Below are 22,585 nucleotides of genomic sequence, written 5' to 3' on the forward strand. Positions count from 1 at the left end.
AAATTCTCATTAGATCCGTGCCTTGTATCAGTGGGTGATAGCATCCCTCACTGTCCTTATTTCCTTTTTCATTTTCTTCGTCCTTCTGCTCCTCATTTGGACCTTGGGGGGCTCAGTCCGGTGCTCCAATGTGGGTCTCCGTCTGTATCGCCATCCTTCGCCAGATGAAGGATCTATGGTGATAAGCAAAATATTCATCAGTATGGTTACAGGCCAAGGCCGATTCAGGCACCCTCTCCTCTGTCCAGAGAACAATCCGGGGATCTCTCCTTGGACCTGGAATCCCATATATAATCAAGTCTCCTGTAAACCCTAAAATGACTCCCTTAGTTGAAATATATTCTTCCCTGATCCCATATTCATCCTTCCTCCCTCCCCCCCATCCCGGTCCACCGAGCTTTCCCCATTCCTCCCCTACTCCCTTCTGTTTAACCCTCTCCCCTTCCAACAACCCTCCCACCTCCCCCCCCCCATGCACCCGAGGTTACCTAGGACTCTTGTCTATTTCCTGCCTCCTGGAGGATACCTAAATAATCTTCATCAGGTTTATCTTATTTAGCTTCTCTAGGATCACGAATAATAGGCTCAAAGACCTTTAATTATGGTTAGAATCCACTTATGAGTGAATACATACCGTGTTCCTCTTTTTGGGTCTGGCTTACCTCACTCAGTAAAGCGTTTTCTATTTCCATCCATTTGCATGCAAAATTCAAGATGTCATTGTTTTTTACCGCTGAGTAAAACTCTAATGTGTATATGTTCCACACCTTTTTTAACCATTCTTCTATTGAGGGGCACCTAGGTTGTTTCCAGGTTCTGGCTATTACAAATAGTGCTGCTGTGAACATAGTAGAACAAATGCTTTTGTAGGATGTTAGGGAATCTCTAGGGTATATTCCCAAGAGTGGAATTGCTGGGTCCTGAGGGAGGTTGACTCCCAGTTTCTTGAGAAACCACCACACTGATTTCCACAGTGGCTGCACAAGTTTGCATTCCGACCAACAATGGATGAGCGTTCCCCTCACCCCACATCCTCTCCAGCATAGGCTATCGTTGGTGTTTCTGACTTTAGCTATTCTGACAGGTGTAAGATGGTATCTCAAAGTGGTTTTGATTTGCATTTCCCTGATCGCTAAGGAGGTTGAGCATGACCTTAAGTGTCTTCTGGCCATTCGAAGTTCATCTGTTGTGAATTCTCTGTTCAGTTCAGTACCCCATTTTTTAATTGGGTTAATTAGAGTTTTAGTGTCTAGTTTCTTGAGTTCTTTGTATATTTTGGAGATCAGACCTTTGTCTGATGAGGGGTTGGTGAAGATCTTCTCCCAGTCAGAAGGCAGCCTTTTTGTCTTACTGACAGTGTCCTTTGCTTTAGAGAAGCTTCTCAGTTTCAGTAGATCCCATTTTTTCATTGTTTCTCTTATTGTCTGTGCTACTGGGGTCCTACTTAGGAAGAGGCCTCCTGTGCCTATATCTTGTAGACTACTTCCCACTTTCTCTTCTATCAGGTTCAAAGTGGACGGATTAATGTTGATGTCTTTAATCCATTTGGACTTGATTTTTGTGCATGGTGATAGATATGGATCTACTTTCATTTTTTTACAGGTTGACATCCAGTTATGCCAGCACCATTTGTTAAAGATGCTTTCCTTCTTCCATTGTATACCTTTAGCTCCCTTGTTGAAAATTAGGTGTTCATAGGTTTGTGGGTTAATATCTGGGTCTTCTATTCGATTCCATAGGTCGACTTCTCTGTTCTTATGCCAATACCAAGCTGTTTTCAATACTGTAGCTCTGTAATAGAGTTTGAAGTCAGGGATGGTAATGCCTCCAGAAGTTCTTTTATTGTATAAGATTGTTTTGGCTATCCTGGGTTTTTTGTTTTGCCATATAAACTTGATTATTGTTCTCTCAAGGTTTGTGAAGAAGTTTGATGGGATTTTGATGGGGATTGCATTGAATCTATAGATTGCTTTTGGTAGAATTGCCATTTTTACTATGTTGATTCTCCCAATCCAAGAGCAGGGGAGGTCTTTCCATTTTCTGGTATCCTCCTCAATTTCTTTCTTCAAAGACTTAAAGTTCTTGTCAAATAGGTCTTTCACTTCCTTGGTTAGAGTAACCCCAAAATATTTTATGCTATTTGTGGCTATCATGAAAGGTGATGTTTCTCTGATTTCCCTCTCTGCTTCTTTATCCTTTGTGTATAGGAGGGCCACTGATTTTTTGGAGTTGATCTTGTATCCTGCCACGTTACTAAAGGTGTTTATCAGCTGTAGGAGTTCTTTGGTAGAGTTTTTGGGGTCACTTATGTATACTATCATATCGTCAGCAAATAACGAAAGTTTAACTTCATCCTTTCCAATACGAATCCCCTTGATCTCCTTATGTTGTCTTATTGCTATTGCTAGAACTTCAAGCACTATATTGAAGAGGTATGGACAGAGTGGACAGCCTTGTCGTGTTCCTGATTTTAGTGGAAAGGCTTTGAGTTTCTCTCCATTCAGTTTGATGTTAGCTGTTGGCTTGCTGTATATTGCTTTTATTATATTTAGGTATGATCCTTGTATCCCCAGTCTCTCCAACACCTTTATCATAAATGGGTGTTGAATTTTGTCAAATGCTTTTTCAGCATCTAGTGAGATGATCATATGGTTTTTTTCTTTCAGTTTATTTATATGATGGATTACATTGATAGATTTGCGTATGTTGAACCAGCCCTGCATCTCTGGAATGAAGCCGACTTGATCATAATGGATAATTTTTCTAATGTGTTCTTGGATTCGGTTTGCCAGTATTTTATTGAGAATTTTCACGTCGATGTTCATGAGTGAGATTGGCCTGTAATTCTCTTTCTTGGTTGTGTGTTTGTGTGGTTTTGGTATTAGGGTAACTGTAGCTTCATAAAAGGAGTTTGGCAATGACTCTTCTGTTTCGATATTGTGGAATATGTTAAGGAGTATAGATATTAGCTCTTCCTGGAAGTTCTGGTAGAATTCTGCATTGAAATCATCTGGTCCTGGGCTTTTCTTGGTAGGGAGATTTTTGATAACAGCTTCTAATTCTTCACGACTAACAGGTCTATTTAGATCGTTCACCTAGTCTTGGTTCAACTTTGGTATATGGTACTTATCTAAAAAAATGTCCATTTCTTTTACATTTTCCAACTTTGTGGCATATAAACTTTCATAGTAAGATCTAATGATTCTCTGAATTTCCTCTGTGTCTGTGGTTATGACCCCCTTTTCATTTCTGATCTTATTAATTTGCATGTTCTCTCTCTGCTGTTTGATTAATTTGGATAGGGGTTTGTCAATCTTGTTGATTTTCTCCAAGAACCAGCTTTTTGATTCATTGATTCTTTGAATTGTTTTCTGTGTTTCTATTTTGTTGATTTCAGCCCTCAGTTTGATTATTTCCAGTCTTCTAGACCTCCTGGGTGAATCAGCTTCAAGGAAGAGTTTAATTTCTTCCTTTATTTCTTCCTTGACCCAGGGGTGATTTAGTAGTTGCCTGTTCAACTTCCATGAGTTTGTTGGCTTCCTGGGGGTACCATTGTTGTTGAATTCTAATTTTAATCCATGGTGATCTGACAAGACACAGGTGGTTACTAATATTTTTTTGTATCTGTGGAAGTTTGCTTTGTTACCGAGTATGTGGTCAATTTTCAAGAAGGTTCCATGAGCTGCAGAGAAAAAGGTATATTCTTTCCTATTTGGGTGGAGTGTTCTATAGATGTCTGTTAAGTCCATTTGATTCAATACCTCCAATAAATCTCTTAATTCTCTGTTTGGTTTCTGTCTGATTGACCTGTCCATTGGTGAGAGAGGAGTGTTGAAGTCTCCTACTATTAGTGTGTGTGGTTTGATGACTGCCTTGAGTTCTAGAAGAGTTTCTTTTATATATGTGGGTGCCTTTATATTAGGAGCATAGATATTCAGGATTGAGACTTCCTCCTGATGAATTGTTCCAGTTATGAGTATGAAATGTCCATCTCCATTTCTTCTGATTGATTTTAGTTTGAAGTCGGTTTTGTTAGATATTAGAATGGCCACACCCGCTTTTTTCTTAGGTCCATTTGCTTGGAAAACCTTTTCCCAACCCTTTACTCTGAGTAGGTGTCTGTCTTTGTGGTTGAGATGTGTTTCTTGTAAACAGCAGAATGTTGGATCCTGTTTTCGTATCTAATCTCTAAGTCTGTGCCTCTTTATAGGTGAATTGAGTCCATTGATATTAAGTGATATTAATGACCAGTGGTTGTTGACTCCGGTCTTTTTTTTTTTTTTTTTAGGTAGTAGAGTGTATGTGTTTTCCTTCTTTGATTTGTGCTTGTGAATGGTCGCTAGATGTTTGAGTTATTGTAGGCAGTGTTGGGAATGTTAGATTCCATCGGTTGTGATTTTCCTTCTAATATTCTCTGTAAGGCTGGATTAGTAGCTACGTATTGTTTAAATTTGTTTTTATCCTGGAATATTTTGTTTTCTCCGTTGATAGTGAACGATAGCTTGGCTGGGTATAGTAGTCTGGGTTTGCATCCGGGTCTCTTAGTTTCTGCAGTACCTCTATCCAGGATCTTCTGGCTTTCATGGTTTCCATAGAGAAGTCCGGTGTAAGCCTGATAGGTTTACCTTTATAAGTTACTTGACCTTTTTCCTTTGCAGCTCTTAAAATTCTTTCTTTAGTCTGTATGTTTTGTGTTTTGATTATTATATGGCGAGGGGATGTTTCTTTCTGATCCATTCTATTCGGTGTTCTGTATGCTTCTTGAACCTTCATAGGAATATCGTTCTTTAGGTTGGGAAAGTTTTCTTCTATAATTTTGTTGAATATATTTTCTGGGCCTTTGATCTGCAGTTCTTCTCCTTCTTCAATCCCTATTATTCTTAGATTTGGTTTTTTTATTGTGTCCCAGATTTCCTGAATGTTTTGTGAAGAGAATTTGTTGGATTTGCCGTTTTCTTTGAGCAGAGCATTTATTTTCTCTATGGTATCTTCAGAATCTGAGATTCATTCTTCTATCTCTTGTATTCTATTGGTTATGCTTGATTCTGTAGTCTCCGTTCATTTACCTAGGTTTTCCATATATAGCCGGTTCTCGGTTTGTGTTTTCTTCATTGCCTCCATTTCAGTTTTCAATTCTTGAACTGTTTCCTTTACCTCTTTGATTGTTTTTTCTTGGTTTCTCACGGTCTTATTCACGGATTTACTTATTTCTTCAAACTTTTTGTTATATTTCTCATCTATTTCTATACTCATTTCTTCAAACTTTTTGTTATATTTCTCATCCAATTCTTTAAGGGAGTTATTCATATCCTGTTTAAGGGACTCTATTGCTTTCATAATGGCACTTTTTTCCAGTTCTTCTGGGTTAATGTGTTCAAGTCCTTCTATTGTAGGATCCTTGGGATCTGGTGTTTTCATGTTGTTTTTCAGATTGTTGGATGAGGTCTTGCCTTGGCATCTGCCCTTCTTTTACTTCAAATGCTCTCCATTGGAACTTCTGGTACTGGGTCAGGTTCCCTTCTTGGGCAGGAACTTCACTGACAGAATACCCACCTTTCCTCAGGCAGGCTATTGAAGCACAGGCACTCCCTCTTTCCGGGATGCGCTTACAATGCAGGCCCAGCTTGTAAGGCAGATGAGCTGGGGAAATTTTATGGCCCCAGGGGGAAGGGAGAAATATAGGAATTCGTCCCTGGATGGGAGCCAGGATGGGAGGCGGGAGGGGGGATCCAGCACTGCAGGGTGACCTGGGCGTCTATGGAGTCGGGGAACGCCCAAGCTCCTCCTCACCAGGACCCTGCCATGGGCCCGAAGCAAACTCACCCCTCCAATGGCCCTCTGCTAGAAGTCAGGGCCCCTGCTGGTCAGGAATGTGGCTGGGCTGGCACCTGGTCCACCTGTCCTCAGGGAGGCCTTTAAGACCCAGGAACTGCCTCCAGCCAGGATGCGCCTATAGCCCAGGCCCAGTTCGCAAGGCAGCTGAGCTGGGGAAATTTTATGGCCCCAGGGGGAAGGGAGAAATATAGGAATTCGTACCTAGATGGGAGCTGGGATGGCAGGCGGGAGGGGAGAGCCAGCACTGCAGGGCGACCTGGGCGTCTATGGGGTTGGGGAACGCCCAAGCTCCTCCTCCCTCTTATTTCTTATATTAACCCATTTCTATTAATCTATGTGTCACATAAGGCTGTGGCTTCCTGATAAAGTTCCAGCATCTTTCTCCTTTGGTAGCTACAAGGTGTCTGCCTGACTCAACCTTCTTTCTCTTTGTATTCACTTTAGTTTTCCAATATAGCTCCATTGTGCCCTGGCATAGGCCAAAAGAGCTTCTTTATTATCCAATAGTAATAAAATATATTCACAGTATACAGAGGGGTTTATCACATAACCTTCCCTCTTCTGTCTAAATATAAAGGTTTTAATTTAACATATTAAAATTAGAAATAACAAAGCAGGTATCAAGCAAGAATTATAGTTACAATATTTTAAGTGAGTCTAAATTTTTATATCTAAACTATCTTTTATTATAACGAAGGAAAACTATAACTATCTGTCTTCAACTCCATCAAAGACCCCAGAAGGATATACTATTACCTAAGTAAACAGGGAATGCATTTTAAGCAACTTCCAAAACTCTAGAATTAACAGAGACCTCTCCCTTCCTGGACAATCACCCAAAGTTCTTCTGTAATGTTGGGGCATCCATCTTCAGGCTACAGGCCAATAGTATCTGACAGACTTATCTACAAAGCACGAAACTTTAAAAACTGTTTCGCCTCTATTGGCAGTTTGTCAGTTACTTTTCTCTGTGTCCTACAGAATGTCTGGAAGTTTCATCTGTGAAGCAGGAATCCTGAAGGACTATCCTGTCTTTTGGAAAGTTCAGCAGTCACCTTTCTGTGGGTCCTGCATGTCCAGTTCATACAGCATATCATCAAGCAGTACAGGCAAGAGCAGTTTCTTTCCCAAATGGCTAACCTTGTCACACTGAAGGAAAATTCCATAATGAGTTGCTTCAATATCCATCAACCTCTCTGAAGTTAACTGGTGCTGCCAGAAGCATGCATGTCTTACTGTCGAAAAAAAAGTCTGCTCTTAAAACATTTTAGATGTCATTTTCTGTAGGCCTTTGAAGAGTTGAAGATTATTTAACTGAAATATATCTCTGTATATCTAGAAAACCTAACTAAAAGACTAAAAATTTTATTATTAGAGATGAATATCTATTAATATTCTGATTTCTTAATTATATATTACATTTTAAATGAGTTGCATAAACATAATACTTTAAACAAGAGCAGAAATACATATATACAAAATTGACCTTAATTTGTATCACTGGATTGAAGTCCATATCATTGTAAAGTATCCATTTCTATATCATATCCCCCTTATGTAAACTATCATATCATCAGCACATAGAGTTCTACTTCTTCTTTTCCCATTTTTATCCCCTTGATCTCCTTTTGTTGTCTTATTGTATTTGCTAGAACCTCAAGTACTATATTGAATACATATGGAGAGAGTGCATAGTCTTGTCTTGTTTCTGACTTCAATGGGATCGTTTTGAGTTTCTTAACAATTTAATGTGATGTTGGCTGTTGGCTGGCCATGTATTGCTTTTATTATGTTTAGGTATGTTCCTAGAATTCCTGCTCTCCCCAAGACTTTTATCGTGAAGGGATATTATATTTGGTCAAAGACTTTTTCAGCATCTAATGAGATGATCATGTGAGTTTTTTTCCAGTTTGTAAATATAGTGGATTATAGTGACAGATTTTCATATGCTGAACCATCCCTACTTTTCCAGTATGAAGTCTACTTGGTCATGGTAGATAATTTTTCTGATGTGTTATTGAATTTGCTTTGCCAGTATATTGTTTTGCCAGTATATTGTTGAGTATTTTTCATCAATGTTCATGAGTGAGACTGATCTATAATTCTCTTTCTTAGTAATTTCTTTGTGTGGTGTGGGTATCAGTCTAATTGTAGCTTCATAAAAAGAGTTTTGACAATGTTCTTTCTGTTCCTATTGTGTGCAACACTTTGAGGAGTATTGGTATTAGTTTTTCTTTGAAAATCTTATAGAATTCTGTGCTTAAACCATGTGTTCCTGGGCATATTTTGTTGGAAAACTTTTGATGACTATTTCTATTTCTTTAGCAGTTGTAGGTCTGCTACAACTTAATTTGCTCAGCTTGTCTTGATTTACTTTTATTAAGTCATATTTATCCAAAAATTGAATAAATTTCATATCTCTTAAGTTTTCCAATTTTGTGCAATACAGGTTTTCAAAGTATGACTTGATGATTTTCTGGATTTTCTCCATGTCTGTTGTTATGTGCCCCATTTCATTTCTGATTTTGTTTTTTGGATATTCTCTGTGTCTTTTGATTAGTTTGGATAAAGGTTTGTCTATTTTGTTGATTTTCTTGATGAACAAACTCTTAGTCTCATTTAGTTTTTGTATTTTTTTCTTTGTTTCTATTTTGTTGAATTCATATAATCAATTTGATTATTTCCTGCCATCCAGTACTCCTACATGATTTTGCTTCTTTTGGTTCTAGAGTTTTCAGGTCATCTGTTAGCTCACTAGCATGGGATTTTTTCAGCTTCTTTATATAGGCACTTAGTGCAACAAACTTTTCTCAACATTGCTTTCATTGTGTCCCATAAAATTGGGTATGTTGTGTGATCTTTTTGTTGAATTTTATGAAGTCTTTAATTTCTTCCTTGACCCATTGGTGATTCAGGTGAACATTGTTTAATTTCCATTCTTTGTGGGCTTTCTGAAATTAGTGTTGCTGTTGAATTCTAATTTTAAGTCATGGTGATCAGATACACTGGTTGTTCCATTTTTTGCGTGTCTGTTGAGGTTTGCATTGTTACCTATTATATAGTCAATTTTTGAGATGGTTCCATGAGGTGTTGAGAAGAAGGTATGTTCTTTTATGTTTGGATGAAATGTTCTTTAGATGTCTGTTAAGTCTACTAAGTCATAACGTCTGTTAGTTTCCTTATTTCTCTGTTAAGTTTCTGTCTGGAAGACCTGTCCAGTGGTGAGAATGTGTGTGGTTTAAGGTTTAGTAATATATCTTTTACATATGAGGGTGACCTCGCATTTGGGTCATAGAAGTTCAGTATTGAGATTTCCTCTTGATGGATTTTTCCTGTGACTAATATGAAGCACTCTTTTTTGTCTCTTATGAATGATTTTAGTTTGAAGTCTATTTTGTTAGATATTAGGATAGCTACACCAACTTGTTTCATAGGTCCATTTGATTAGAAAATTATTTTCAAACCCTTTACTTTGAAGTGATATCTATCTTTGAGGTTGAGGTGTATTTCTTTTATGTAGCAGAAGGATGGATTCTGTTTTCATATCAAATTTATTATCCTGTGTTGAGTTGAATCCATTATATTAAGAAATATTAATGACCAATTATTACTAGTTTCTGTTATTTTAGTTTTTGTTGTGGGAGATATTATTGTGTGTGTTTTCCCCATCTTTCAAGATTTGCTGCTGTGAGATCATCCATTTTCTGTGTTTCTGTGTTTAGTAAACTTCCTTTGGTTGCAGTTTTCTTTTAGTAGTTTGTGTACTTGTTTTGTGACTCGGTATTGATTAAATCTGGTTTTGTCATGGATTATCTTATTTTCTTCATCTATGGTTATTGAAAGTTTTGCTGGATATAGTAGTCTGGACAGGCATCTTTGATATCTTAATATCTGCATGATGCTTGACCAGGACTTTCTGACTTTTATTGTTTCCATTGAGAAGTCAGGTGTAGTTTTGATAGGTCTGCCTTTTTATGTTATTTGGTTATTTTCCTTTGAGGTTCTTAATATTCTTTCTTTATTCTGTATGTTCAGTGTTTTTATTACTAGGTGGTGAGGGGACTTTTTTTGATCCAGTCTATATGGTGTTCTGTAAGTTTCTTGTATCTTCATATGCATGTCTTTCTTTATGTTGGGAAAGTTTTCTTCTATGATTTTGTTGAATATATTTTCTGTGCTTTTGATTTGGACGTCTTCTCCTTCTATCCCCATCATTCTTAGGTTTGGCCTTTTCATGGTATCCCATATTCCCTGGATATCTTGTGTTAAGATTTTGTTAGTTTTAAAGTTTTCTATGACTGATGAGTCTATTTCCTCTATTGTATCTTCAATGTTTGAGATTCTCTCTTTCATCTCTTTTATTCTGTTGTTTATGCTTGCACTGTGGTTCCTGATCATTTCCCCATATTTTCTGCTTCCAGAATTCCCATGGTTTGTGCTTTCTTTATTGTTCCTATTTCAGTTTTCAAGTCTTTTTTTTTCCAAAGTTTATTAAATTATAAAAGTTTCCATTTCCACCCCTCCTCCCAACACCCTCCCACTCCCCCCACTCCCTCTCCTCCTCCCTCTCCATCACTAAGAGCAATCAGGGTTTCCTGCCCTGTGGGAAGTTCAAGTTCCTCCCCCCTCCCTCCAGGTCCAGGAAGGTGAGTATCCAAACAGACTGGATCCCCAAAATCCAGTATATGCAGAGGAAACAAGTCCCAGTGTCATTGTCAATGGCTTTTCAGAAAGTCCCCGGGCCAGGCACATTCAGAGAATCCAGCCACATTCAGAGAATCTGGTTAGATCACGTGCTCGTTCAGTCCCAGTCCAACTGGCCTTGGTGAACTCTCATTAGATCAGTCCCCTTGTATCAGTGGGTGATCGCACCCCTCGCGGTCCTGATTTCCTTTTTCATGTTCTTTCTCCTTCTGCTCCTCATTTGGACCTTGGAGGGCTCAGTCCAGTGCTCCAATGTGGGTCTCCGTCTGTATCGCCATCCATCGTCGGATGAAGGTTCCCTCTGGTCTTGCCTTTTTTGCTCACGTTCTCTTTCCTTCTGCTTCTCGTTTGGACCTAGGGAGTTAAGTCCAGTGTTCCAATGTGGGTCTCTGTCTCTATCTCCATCCATCGCCAGATGAAGGTTCTATGGTGATAATCAAAATATTCATCAGTATGGTTATGGGCCTAGGTCGGTTCAGGCACCCTCTCCTCTGTCCAGAGAACAATCTGGGGATCTCTCCTTGGACCTGGGATCCCATTTATAATCAAGTCTCTTGTAAACCCTAAAATGACTCCCTTAGTTGAGATATATTCTTCCCTGATCCCATATCCATCCTTCCTCCCTACCCCCCATCCCAGTCCCCCAAGCTTTCCCCATTCCTCCCCTACTCCCTTCTCTCTAACCCTCTCCCCTTCCAACAACCCTCCCACCCGCCCCATGCACCTGAGGTTACCTGGGACTCCTGTCTATTTCCAATCTACAGGAGGATAACTACATGGTTTTCTTCAGGTTCACCTTCTTATTTAGCTTCTCTAGAATCACGAATAATAGGCTCAAAGACCTTTAATTATGGCTAGAATCCACTTATGAGTGAATACATACCATATTCCTCTTTTGGGGTCTGGTTTACCTCACTCAGTAAAGCGTTTTCTATTTCCATCCATTTGCATGCAAAATTCAAGATGTCATTGTTTTTTACCGCTGAGTAAAACTCTAATGTATATATGTTCCACACCTTCTTTAACCATTCGTCTATTGAGGGGCACCTAGGTTGTTTCCAGGTTCTGGCTATTACAAATAGTGCTGCTATGAACATAGTTGAACAAATGCTTTTGTGGTATGATAGGGCATCTCTTGGGTATATTCCCAAGAGTGGAATTGCTGGGTCTTGAGGGAGGTTGACTCCCAGTTTCCTGAGAAACTGCCACACTGATTTCCACAGTGGCTGCACAAGTTTGCATTCCCACCAACAATGGATGAGAGTTCCCCTCTCTCTTCACATCCTCTCCAGCATAGGCTATCATTGGTGTTTTTGACTTTAGCTAATCTGACCGGTGTAAAATGGTATCTCATAGTTGTTTTGATTTGCATTTCCCTGATCGCTAAGGATGTTGAGCATGACCTTAATTGTCTTTTGGCCATTCGAAGTTCTTCTGTTGAGAATTCTTTGTTCATATCAGCACCCCATTTTTTAACTGGGTTAATTAGAGTTTTAGTGTCTAGTTTCTTGAGTTCTTTGTATATTTTCGAGATCAGGCCTTTATCTGATGAGGGGTTGGTGAAGATCTTCTCCCAGTCAGAAGGTAGCCTTTTTTGTCTTACTGACAGTGTCCTTTGCTTTACAGAAGCTTCTCAGTTTCAGGAGGTCCCATTTATTCATTGATTCTCTTATTGTCTGTGCTACTGGGGTTCTACCTAGGAAGTGGTCTCCTGTGCCTATGTCTTGTAGACTACTTCCCACTTTCTCTTCTATCTGGTTCAAAGTGATCAGATTTATGTTGATGTCTTTAATCCATTTGGACTTGACTTTTGTGCATGGTGATAGATATGGATCTACTTTCATTCTTCTACAGGTTGACATCCAGTTATGCCAGCACCATTTGTTAAAGATGCTTTCCTTCTTCCATTGCATACCTTTAGCCCCCTTGTCGAAAATCAAGTGTTCATAGGTTTGTGGGCTAATATCTAGTTTTCAAGTCTTGAATTGTTTTTTTCACCTGCTTGATTGTTTTATCTTGGTTTTAATTAACAGATTTGTTTATTTCTTCTAATTTTTTGTTTTTTTTCTCCATTTCTTCGAGAGAATTTTTCATTTTCTCTTTAAGATCCTCAAACATTCTCCTAAAGTTATTTCTAAGTCATTTTCTTCTGCTTCATCTATTTTGGGGTGTTCAGGTCTTCTTTTTTAGAACCACTGTTTTTGTTGGTGTTGCATTGCTCTTTGTGATGTTGAGAGTGTTCTTACCTTGTCTCTTCATTTTTTCCCTTTAATTGGTGCAGTTGGAGCTGTGTCTGGAGATCACTCTCTCATCTGACAGTGAATCCAGGGCTCACATGGTTGCTCCTAGTGGTGGAGTCAGGGCCATGATTCCAGTCATATTAGAGGTCACTTGGTGTTCCTGGTGTTCACTCTGTGCTCCTGGAGGTCACCCTGTAATCCTGGAGGTTGGTCAGGTCAGTTCCCATGGAGGTCTCTTGCTAGGACCTGCTCCAGCAGAGGTTGCTTACTCAGGTTGGTCCCTCAGAGATAGTTGGCTCAGACCTGCTCCCATGGAGGTCGCTGCCTCAGACCTACTCTGACTGAGGTTGCTCTTTTAGGCTTGGTTCCACAAGGTCACTAGTTCAGGTCTCTGGCTCTGGCCTGCTTCTGTGGATACCCCTGACCTGGACCTACTCCCACAGAGGTCACTGGCCTGGGCCTGGTTCCATGAAGGTTGCTGGCTCAGGCCTGGTTCTGTGGAAGTCTCTGGCTTGGGCTTCCTCTGGCAGATATCATGTGCTTGTGCCAGCTCCTATGATGTCCCTGGCTCTGGCCTGCTCGTGCATAGGTCACTGGCTTAGGCTTTGTCCTTTCTCTCTCTCTCTCTCTCTCTCTCTCTCTCTCTCTCTCTCTCTCTCTGTGTGTGTGTGTGTGTGTGTCTTTTTTAACCTTTTCTAGGTCTTATGTGAATTCATACTAGATGGTGAGTACCATTATGTAAGCAAAGACTGCTAGTTTGTCTACTAGCAGCCCAGACCTGAATAATCACACAGAAACTATATTAACAAGACAGTTGAACTGGCTATTTTCCATTGCCTGCACTATAAGAGGATAGATGAGACACTGAGATGGTTTGAGATAATGGGGTAACCTTACTGAGACAAAAATCATTTGTAGAAATACCTCACACATGCTTTATGATGAGTTCCTGCTGATCGTGTGCATGGATGTACAATACTATTAGCACAGTCAAGGTGTTTAACAGGTACACTGCTTACTAAAATTGATTGTGTTCTGTGTGTGTGTGTGTGTGTGTGTGTGTGTGTGCATGCACACGCATGTGTGCACACACGTGCATGTAATATTGGGGGATTAATTTGTTTTTTCTAATTATAATAGAATTGCATCATTTGTTCTTCCTTTTACTCGCTCCAACCCCACCCATACCCCCATTCTCATTCACACTCATCCGCTTTCTTTTTTAATTGCTGTTACATATATATTTGTGTGTGTACTAAATATATAAATATAGTATGTTTAGTCTGTATAAGGTTATTTACATGTGTGTTTTTATGGCTGACCATTTAGTACTGAATAACGAATTTGAATACTTCTTGGTGAAGACTAATTCTGTGGCCCTTAGCATTCCTTAGTTGTCTGTAATTCTTTGCCCTAGGTTGAAGGCTTCTGAACTTTCCCCATCCATGTTAGCATGTCTATTGGTGTTTACCCTGTGTAGGTTGTATTTAGGCAGTCTTAATAACATCAGCATGAGTTCATATGAACTAGAGTTTTATTGTTAGATGTAAACTAAAAAATCTGAAGGATTCTATGACTAAGGAGACAATACCAGACAGAGCAAGAGCATAATCTTCTAAAATAAGAACCAGGAAGGTATAGGAAGGAGAGAACAGCATGATAATGCCCTGAGGAAGGATTACTTTTAACCACAGCTGCACTGGAGAGAATTGCTCCCCATTCTTTCTCCCAACACTAATCTGGAGAGACACAGATGCTAATCACATAACAGGGAAAGGCTGGGGACTCTGGAAATCGGATGGCAGTACCTGACTGTCTGAACCTTAGGAAAGGGTGTGACTTCCTGCTGGAAGACTGGGGTAGTGTTACCTTTAGGAGAAACCAAGGTCAGTGGTAATTCCTCCTGCTTCCCAGAAACTCACAGGAACAGACCTATAGGACCTGGTTAAAGATAAGTCCTTGTCATTCAAGCTTCCTTATATGCATTGAAATGCCACAGCTACCTACTTATGACAAGTTTGCAATTGGAAATCTCCCAGGAACATAACAGTTCACCCATTCATATTTTGTATATGTAAGATATAAATAACATTTTACAAATCCATTCATGAGATCAATTTTGCTTTGTGGCATATATCAGCCACCACTATGAAGATTAATTCCTTATCTTCTTCGTATTAAGTCAGATTAAAACCATCTTGAAATGTTTAAAATTCTGGTAGAATCTGGCATGGGCTTGATGGACAGTTGATAGGAAAGCCCTATACTGGGTTTGATGACCCGAACATGTAGACTTCAACTTATGGGGCTTAAGTTAACTTAGACCAGAGATAATATCTTAGTCTGTTGGGATATGGAGCTAAGGTATCATCTGGACAATTTATAAATTGGTGAACATTGTATCATTTGTAATTTTGTTTGTTAAGAAGTTTGAGACCAATGTTCCCTCAGATTTGGCATCTGGTGAGGATACAGTCATCCTTTTTATTGATTCTTTGTGAATTTCATTTCGTGCTGCCCATTCACTCTCACAGATTTAAGGTCAACTCTCCCAGGCTGCATAGGACAATTCTTCTGCTTATATCCTCAGGGCCAGCCCCCTCCACCAGGGCCAGCTCTACTGTGCTGACCATGCTGAGTGCTCATGGAGATGGGTGGGGCCAGTCCCCCCAAGCTCATGCCCTCAGGGCTATAGATGACTTTTTTCCTAAATGTCATACAATAGAAAAAGGGATTATCTCAGTTTTTCGCACCTCTTTTGAAAGGACACTATTATCACTCATGAGCAAAGGCCTGATAGCTTACTCATCTCATCAATGCTCATGTCTTAAAGCCAACCTATTGGAGATTCGATTTCAGCACATCAGTTTAGGAAGTACAGAAGGAGACAGTAGCTGAAGGGAGTTCCCACCTCTCCGGCAGCAGGAAGGAGTGTTGGTAAGCACAAGACAAGTTTCTAGTTATTAGTTTAGATGGCCTTAGTAGTCCTTTCACCTTGACTATTCAATCCATCTCTATTTTCTGAATTTTATTCCAGCCTACCCTTATACAATCCAGCCGGCCTATGCCCCATGGTTGTTCCCTTCTCTTTTATTAGTTTACTTTAGAACATCTGTCATTGCGATTTTTTCCTTTTCTTAAAATTCTGCGTTTTCTCTTTTATTGCTGAATATCCCCCCGGAGTCTGAAAACTACTTTGCCTCCCACTTTTTAATTGGAGGCAAGAAATTTGGCAGCCCCCATCCTGAAGGTTACCTTTCTGGAGAGAACGTGGACCTAGAGCTACAGCACTGACCCCATTCTGAGATGCTGACTCAGCAGGCATCACAGAACTCTCAGTGTCCCTAACATTTCCAGATGCCTTCCCTGGAACCCAGTGAGACCTTGGTTGCTCCTGTCTGCAGGAGATGTGGCCTCTTGGCTTTGAGGGGCCCTAATAACTTTGATCAAATTGCACAGTTGATTGTTTCTCCACACACCCTCCTTTTCTAGGGTTGATACATTTGTAAATGGTACAAGATGAAGCACAGCGGCTTTCCCCATGGGTCACAGGCCCTAGAGGGGCTCCCAGACTGCCAAGGTTGGTGCTCTGAGCATTTAGCAAACTAGCAGAAGAGAATCTACCCAATGGAGTGACGTTATGGAAGGTGGGCAACCCAGGTTACAGCTGATGAAGGAAATGGTGCCAGTCTACCTGTCTCCTATGTCTGATTTCATTACTGTAGCTCTATAGTTGAGTTTGAAGTCATAATAAATAATAAATAACAAATAAGTTTCTTTATTGTACAGGATCATTTTGACTATCCTAGGTTTTTTGTTTTTCCATATGAAGTTGAGTATTTTTCTTTCAAGTTTTGAGAAGAATTTTGCTGGTATTTTGATGGGCATTACATTGGATCTGTAGATTGCTTTTGGTAAGACTTCCATTTTTACTGTTAAGCCTACCTATCCAAGAGCATAGGAGATATTTCTGTTGTCTTCTTTAATTTCTTTCTTCAAAGATTTAAATTTATTGTCATACAGGTCCTTCATTTGTTTGGTTAGAGTTGCAGCAAGGTATTTTATACTATTTGTGCATATTTTAAAAGGTGACATTTCTCTGATTTCTTTCTCAGCCTGTTTATAATCTGTATATAGGAGGGCTACTGATACTTTTGAGCTAATTTTATATCCTGTTAAATTACCTAAGATGTTTAGCAGCTGTAGGAGTTTACTGGTAGAATTTTGGGGGTCACTTATGTGTACTGTCATATCAGTTTCTATGATGTAATGGTTAACACTCAGGTTATTTAATTTTTTAGGGTCGAGTCTTCCTTCTAGTATTTTCTGTAGGGCTGGATTTGTGGACAGGTATCATTTAAGTTATGGAATATCTTGTTTTCTCCATCTATGTTGATTGATAGCTTTGCTTGGTATAAGTCTTGGCTAGCATCTATGGTCTCTTAGTGTCTGTAGAATGTCTATCCAGTAACTTCTGGCTTTCATTGTTTCCACTGAGATTTATGTATAATTCTGATAGGTCTCCTTTTATCTGTTATTTGACCTTTTTTCTTTGAACTTTTTAATATTCTTTAAAGATAAAACATTTGTATGTTTAGTGTTTTGATTATTATGTGCCAACGGTACTATTTTTTTGTCCAGTCTATTTGGTATTCTGTAAGCTTCTTATATTTTCATAGGTATGTCCCTCTTTAGATTGGGAAAGTTTTCTTCTCTGATTTTGTTGAATATATTTTGCATGCCTTTGAGCTGGACTTCTCCTTCAATTGCAATTATCCTTAGGTTCAGCTTTTTTCATGATGCCCCAGATTTCCTGGATATTTTGTGTTAAGAATTTTTTGGATTTAGCATTTTCTTTGACCGATGTATCTATTTCCTCTATCATATCTTTAACACCTGAGATACTCTCTTCCATCGCTTGCATTCTGTCCTTTATGCTTGCTTCTGTAGTCCCTGATCATTTACCTAGATTTTCCATATCCAGATTTCCCTCAGTTTATGTTTTCTTTATTGCCTCTATTTCAGTTTTCAAGTCTTGAACCATTTTCTTCACCTGTTTGACTTCCTTTTCTTTCTTTTCTTTAGGAGATTTGTTGATTTCTTCTCATTTTTTGTTTGTCTTTTCCTCCACTTCTTTAAGGGAATTCCTAATTTCCTCTTTAAGGGCCTCAATCATCTTCATAAAGTTATTTTTAAGGTCATTTTCTTCTGCTTCAACAGTGTTGAGATGTCCAGGTCTTGCTGTTGTAGAACCACTGGTTTCTGGCTGTGCTATATTGCTCATTATGCTATTGAGTATATTCTTGCCCTGTTTTCTGCCCACCTCTTCCTTCGATAGGAACAAGTTGGGCCTGTGTTTCGGGGGCAGCCTTTTTCCTCCAATTGGTGTAACTGGGGCTGTGGCTCTATTGAATGCTCCTTTAGGTGTAAGCAGGGCAGAGACTTCTATAATAATTCCTCTAGGTATCTATGAGCCTAAGGCTCGGATGGTGCAGTTGTTGCTATTGTTCCAATGGTCACTTCTCCACTTATAGTCAGGGTTGAGATTGAGTCTCCCATACTCAGGCAATATCTGGAGGCCACTGCTGTCACTACAGCCCACCACACTGCTGAGGCTTCCTCTCCAGGAAACCTGTCCTTCCCACCATGCTGTTGAGCACTAGTGGATTTCTTATGTATACAGCTTGTGTCATTGCAAAAGATCCTTTATCCCACACAGGTACTGAGGCATACACTAAGGTAGAGCTAATATCAAGAAGAGCAATGTAGTCACCAAGATATAAACTAATTATGGCTGAATTGTTAAAATATATTATGTGAAGAAATAATATATGTAGAGAAACAACAATTATTTTTTTCTTTTTTAATATTTTATTGAGTTATACATTTTTCTCTACTCCCCTTCCTTCCTCCCCTCTCTTTCTATCCTTTCCCATGACTCTCATGCCACCAATTTACTTAGATATTGTCTTTTTCTCCTTTTTATGTAGATCCGTGTATGTCTCTCTTAAGGTCCTCTTTGTTGTATGTTTTCTGGGGTTGTAAACTGTAGGCTGGTTTTTCTTTGCTTTGTATCTAGAAGCCACTTATGAGTGAGTACATATTATATTCGTCTTTTGGGATCTGGGTTACTTCACTCAATACAGTGTTTTACAAGTTTGCACTCCCATCAGCAATGGAGGAGCATTCCTCTTACCCCACATCCTCTCCAGCATACGCTGAGAAAACAATGATTTAACTTCATCAAAAACATTAGTTGTACTGGTATGATGGCATGTGACTATAATCTTAGTACATGATAAATAAAGGACCAGGGGTTCAATGCCATCATCTATTACATAGTAATTTAATATCAGTCTAGGATACATGAGACTGTGTCTCAAAAATAAGCAAACAGAAAGAAAAATAAAAATGGGCTTATCTTAGTCCCATCATGTGGACTTTAATGTGAAGAATTAACCTGTGTGTATAGAAAAATGAAATAGCTTGCAGATTGACTAAAGTGTGGAGGGTATATAGCAAGGTTGCATTAACTAAATATGTAGAGAAAGATAGGTAGGAGAAATGAAATAAAAATGAAGCAAAATAAAAACCAAGAAATGGTTCTTTATACTCAGGCAAACTTTCTATTTACCTTATGATCCCATGAGCCATAAAGTAGTTTATCCCAAATGAACCTAAAAGTTATAAAAGTCACAGATAAATTTTGAACTGCTAACCTGAGAGCAATTGACAGTTGTTCACCGAAAGAGACAGAATGATGCCATCTCCAAAGATAGTCATGCCTTGATGCAGAACTCTAAATATATCATGTAACACAGTAGTGGAGAATTAAGGTCACAGGTGGAATAAAGACTATTTCTTTCCTCAACGTTAATATGAATTATCTCTTGGAGCCAATGCAATCATGAATGAATCTTAAAAAGAGAAAAAAGTCAGTACCTGTACTAGTTACTTGTCCCGTTGCTATAACAAAATGCCTGACCAACACAACTTAGGGAAGGGAGTGTGTGTGTTAGCATATAGTGTAAACAAGGACCATCATAACAGGCAAGGTCTGTCATGGGAGGGAGGGCCAGACAGTAGGAATGTAAAGAAACTGATTGCATTGCATCCACAGTCAGGAAGAAGAAAGTGATGCATTCTTAGCTCTTTTTCTCCTTTTTTTATTGAGCCCAGAACAGTCAGCCTAAGGAATTGTGCTGCCCACATTGATGGCTAATCTCCCCACCACAACTCACCTTATCTACAAACTCCTTCACAGTCCTGACCAGTGGCTTGTCTTCCTAGTGATTTTAGTTCCTGTCGAGTTGACAGTTTTTACTGTCATGGTGTGTGAGTGAGAAGACATGAGAAAGCCTGATCAGCCATTGTTCACTTTGAAGACTAAGGAACACTATATTAATAGATGGAAGTCTCTAGAGGCTTCTGAAACAAAGTGAGAAAACCATGTTCTCTCTTACGGCCTCTACAAAAGAATGAACCTGTAGATACCTTGATTCTGGCCTAGTGGGTACCACTAATGAACTTCAGCCTCTAGAACTGCAATCTATTCATTTGTATTGTTTAAGCCATTGGGTTTATGGTGGTTTGTAAGAATAACAAGAGAAAACTGATAATGCATTTTAAAAATATGTGCCTTGTGTCCAGTTCACAGGCATTTGAAATTTGAAATCCTCATTCTAGTTATTGGTGTTCATCTTCAGAATTAAATACACATTCCCAAAATGACACACCATGATTGCCATTATTACTATACACAAAGAACTGTACTCTTGGTACATCCAAAGTCATATTAAAATGACTTACTGTAAATATCACTCTGTAATAATATTTCAAACAATCAGTATGATATACACTGCCTGCCTTCATAACATAAATGTGAATTCCTATAAAAATCTTAAAAGGCCTGAAGCATAATTTCTAAACAATGCCCTTTGAGCCAGTGGAATTTGCTTATGAGAAATCCATCTTAGTGAGAAGGAAGGTATTTGACATTTTTCTGATGCCCAGCATGCCTTTGGTTCATCTGTCTTGGATATTGCTTGACTTCAGGATCAAATGGAGGGTAACACATTGATTTTCCAAGTGCATCTTTTATAGGACACCTGAAAAAAAAATCTCATCAACAGATGAATGGATTTTTCCCTTTGTTGAATAGACTGGGTTAATAGAAGCGACTTTAAATGACAGCCTGGTTATTTATAGGGAAGTAAATGAAAGATTTATGTCCTATTGGCATGCATCAGGTCATAGTATGGATATTTGAAATGGTAATAGGCTAAAAAGTCAAGTTTGCTGGCTTTCCATATCATCTTTATTAAGAATCACCAGACAGGATATTAAATACATTAAATACCTAAGACTAGAGGCCAGAAGTGCTCTGAGCAGTGGGATGAGCATAATACTTCATTAGAGAACAACACAGCCTGACTCCAGAATGGCCAGACTTATGTGTGCCAAATGTTGCCTCTGGATTAATGTCTTTTGCTATCTTTAAAGGAATATTTTTGTGCCTCCTTTTTCTGTTTCTTTCCTTACATCAAATATTAGAGGAAGAGAAAAAGAGAATGACTACAGGGTAACCTAGGAGGAGCATTTCTTTAGGCTACATATAAGACCAGGAAAAGAACAGAGAATTAAGTTGAGGAAACAGAGAAGTGATTGACATGCCCAGAGATGTGACATAGCACATACTAGAGACTCCAGAGACTAAGTAACTTCTTCCTGCCTAGGAGGGTGGGAATATTTGGAGGACAAAAGGCCATTACACCTCCTCTTTTAAGGGTAGGATAATAATTACACATAGTTACCCACAAGGATTTGTCAAATGTGCGAATGTGTATGTGCACACATGCACATGTGCACTCTGATTAGCCTGTGCCACTATATTTGGATCACATAATTATTATTTGTCAAAAATGGATTTCGACCCCTACTCTTCAGGGGCTCATCCTTAGCATGTTATACTGCTCACTTCTAGAGCTTTCTCTCAGTTTCAAAAATTTCCAGGCACATTATCTACCCATTTAAAGGGGTCAAAACTGTGAAGATGATGGAAAAGGAGTTACTATTTACAATTCACTTATATTTCTCTCATAGTAGCATAAGGAAATAAATTTTAACAATTTGTGATTGTTTGTTTTCAAATTTCTCTCTCAAACAAAAGAGCAGAGGCACAATTGGCATGAATATTGCAATGTCCATTATGAAACGAGCAATGGTAGATTTTGGCCTTGAGGAATAGCATAAACAAACATTATTTTTTTTAAAGTTTATTGAATTATGAAAGTTTTCATTTCCGCCCCTCCTCCCAACACCCTCCCACTCCCCCCTCCCCCTCCTCCTCCCTCTTCATCCCTAAGAGCAGTCAGGGCTTCCAGCCCTGTGGGAAGTTCAAGTTCCTCCCCACTCTTTCCAGGTCCCTGAAGGTGAGTATCCGAACAGACTGGATCCCAAAAATCCAGCATATGCAGAGGAAACAAGTCCCAGTGTCATTGTCAGTGGCTTTTCAGAAAGGCTCCGGACCAGCCACATTCAGAGATCCGGCCACATTCAGAAAATCTGGTTGGATCACATGCTCGTTCAGTCCCAGTCCAACTGGCCTTGGTGAACTCTCATTAGATCAGTCCCCTTGTATCAGTGGGTGATCGCACCCCTCGCGGTCCTGAGTTTTTTTCATGTTCTTCCTTTTTCTGCCCCTCATTTGAACCATGGGGGGCTCAGTCCGGTGCTCCAATGTGGGTCTCCATCTGTATCGCCATCCATCGTCAGATGAAGGATCTGGGACTCTTGTCTATTTCCAA

Source organism: Myodes glareolus, chromosome 1, assembly GCF_982192425.1.
Source record: "Myodes glareolus chromosome 1, mMyoGla1.1, whole genome shotgun sequence".
Lineage (NCBI taxonomy): Eukaryota > Metazoa > Chordata > Mammalia > Rodentia > Cricetidae > Myodes > Myodes glareolus.